This window comes from Muscardinus avellanarius (genome assembly GCF_963383645.1).
Source record: "Muscardinus avellanarius genome assembly, chromosome: 7".
NCBI lineage: Eukaryota > Metazoa > Chordata > Mammalia > Rodentia > Gliridae > Muscardinus > Muscardinus avellanarius.
Window position 1 is genome coordinate 85,719,741 of NC_137793.1, and position 3,428 is coordinate 85,723,168.

Below are 3,428 nucleotides of genomic sequence, written 5' to 3' on the forward strand. Positions count from 1 at the left end.
TTTGGGAGGGAAGAAATTGCAGTCTTCTGATAAAACTAAAAGGGAAAAAAATGTATGTGTGTATATACATATACATACACACATATACATACACACATATACATACATACATACACATATATGCACACATATACACACGTGTATGTATGTATAGACGTATGTATACATTAACATATAAGCTAAAGTAAAAAATTCCATCTTAGGATTTATTAAAAAAAAAAAAGAGCCAGAAGTAAAATACCTAACACATATATAAGGTCCCTCTATACAAATACCATATACCAATGTTAAGGTTCTCTATAACTTATGATCACTTTCAGTTTAGATTGTATAAAAAACCTTCAGAGCTTAACCAAGACTAAGGACCATCTATGACTTCCCCAGGTAAAGCCTGAAACAGAAACAAGTTTGAGCATGCACCAACCTCCCCACTGATGTTAACTAGCAAACTGTTTTAGCTGAAAGTCAAATTTACAGTAACTACTTCCCCAGGAGTGTTATCTCCTCCTCTCTTAGGTGGCACTCCAGAGCACTCTCTGAAAGAAAGCTGCAGAGCTGGAGAATTCCCAAGATAAGATTCCAATCCAAGAGTGATTCAAAGAAAATCTCTGGCATGTTTTCTTACTTCACAGGGGACCATAAAAGTGAGAATCAACCTTTTCAGTATCAGTGAAGACATCTTTTAAATATGCCAAACCTAAAGAGAACATAGCAACCAGATAACTACAAAATAGGTTAAACCAATAGATTAAACCATTTTTCCTCTGATGGTTATATGTCTATGCCTAGCATGAATTGAATTAAAGAAATAAAGTTAGTGTTTACTCTTTCTCTCTCTTTTTTTTTTTTTTTTTTTTTTTTGGTCATACTGGGGATTGAAACTCAGAGATATCCCCTTTGAACTACATCCCCTGCCTTTTGTTTTGTTTTGAAACACGGTCTCACTTGGTTGCTAAAGTCTCACTACTTGCTGAGGCTGTCCTCAAACTTGCAATCCTCCTTTTTAAAAATACTGGAATTACAAGGCTGGGCGTGGTGGCACATGCTTGTAAACCCAGCATTCGAGAGGCTGAGACAGAATGATCGCAAGCCTCAGCTACTTAGTGAGGCCCTTTGCAACTTAGTGAGACCCTGTCTCAAAATAAAGAATAAAAGCCAGGCGTGGTGGTGCACGCTTGTAATACCTGCGCTTGGGAGGCTGAGACAGGAGGATCACACAGGTTCGAAGCCAGCCTCAGCTACTTAGTGAGGCTCTTAGCAACTTAGTGAGACCTGTTTCCAAATTAAATATAAAAAATAGGTCTGGGAGTATAGCCTGGAGGTAGAAAGCCTCTGGGTTCCACCCCTAGTACCACCAAAATATAAATAAAATAAAGAATAAAAAATGGGTAGGAGGTATAGAGCAGAAGTCGAATGCCCTGGGTTCCATCCCCAGACCACACACACACAAAAAAAACAAACACTGGGATTTCAGGAGTGTACCACTATGCCTGGTTATTACTTTTTTTGTGTGTGGTACTAAGTATTGAATCCAGGGACACATTACCTCTCAGCTACATCCCACCCCTATTTTTGTTTTGAAACAGGGTCTAAATTGCTAGGCTGGCCTTGAACCTACCATTCTCCTGTCCCAGCCTCTCAAGTACTGAGATTACAGGCATGCCCCAACACACCCAGCCCCTATTTGTTACTTCTTAAATAAAGAAAATAAATTTTAAGATAAACTTGAATTTACCTATAGGCCTTTTTCTAATAAATAGAAAGGATGAAAGGAACCTAGAAAACCAATATACTGGCTGAAGCTAATAAGATCTCTTCTAAGAAGGCTTATTAGTGTATCAAGTATCAATTCCTCCCTGCCCCATCAGTTTTCCTTGCTACAATATGAAGTAGAATAGAATACAAGCACAAGCCAGGCCTGGTGGCACAAGCTTGTAATGCCAGCATTTGGGAGGCTGAGACCGGAGGATCGCGGTTCTCAGCTACTTAGTGAGGCCCTCTGCAACTCAGTGAGACCCTGTTTCAAAATAAAGAATAAAAAATTGGGCAGGAGTTGTAGCTCGGAGGTCAAATGCCTCTGGGTTCCATCCCAGACCCGCAAAAAAAAAAAAGAATACAAGCACATATTACAACTTTAAAGATGGCTTTTAACTGGCATTTCAAATATAAACACTAATCCTGATTTCCTCAGACCTGTTAGCCTTATAGTTTTCCTCATCTTTCCAGTTGTTCAGGTCAATTTGACTCTTCTTATATATACTCCAAACCCAGTCCATAAATAATTCTAAAGCTGTATCTACAAAATATATACAAAATCCAACCACTTCTCACTACTTCCACATCACACTAATTTAATCTACCTATCAAATGTATTAGCCAAGAATATATAAACTCAGTTTCTCCTATGTTCTCACTCATCAACACAGATTGTGACCTTAGGTCACCAATAAGTATGAAGATTTGTCCTCAACAGCAACAACCCAATTCTTCAGCAAACACTAGCTGGGTGTCCACTAATTCTTCCCGGAGATCGGGTCAGATCCCACAGGTTGAAGACTCAATCCCTCAAAGCTAGCTCCTGCTGCCAATACCAAATGAAAGCCCCAGGTTGTTTTACCTGTGCTTCTGAAGCTGGCTATAAATCAAGATTCCCACAACCTCCTTCCCAGGAACAATTCATTTGCTAGAGTACCTCAAAGAACCTGGAAAAACACATTTGCTGGTTTATTATAAAGGACATTAGAAGAAATACTACTGATGAGCAACAGATGGCGATGCACAGGACAAGCTAGGTGGCAAAGTATAAAGCTTTGATACCCTCTAGGGGTACACCACCCTCCAGCAGGAACCTCAGCTACCAAAACTGCCCTTTGGGGCCTTTATACAGCTTCTTACATAGCAGGCATCACTGGTCATTGGTGATGATTTAACCTTTGGCCCCGCTCCTTCCCCAGCAGACCCAACACTAATCCTGCCAGAGCTCCCATTCCACAGCTACCCAGGGCAGTAGCATACAAAAAGACACCACTCTCTAGAGTCCCAGGCTTTTAGAAGCTGTATGCCAGGAAAACTCAGAAGTGTGTGTGTGCGTGTGTTCCACAATATCACAACTCCTGAAGGTTTCCTTATCCTCTAACTCCCATCCTTTGTCCTTTGCTCAAGTATCATCATTAAAGGCTTTCCATGACCACTTACTCTGTGTGTGTGTGGTGGGGGGGGGGGTACTGGACATTGAACTTAGGCGCATTCTACCCCAGCTCAATATTTGTTTTGGGGTTTTTTTTCTTTCTTTCTTTTTCTTTTCTTTTCTTTTTTTTTTTTTTTTTTGAAACAGCATCTCACTAAGTTGCTGAGGTTGGTCTCAAACCTGTGATCCTCCTGTCTTTGCCTTCCAAGTACTAGGATTATAAGCCTGTGCCACCACATCC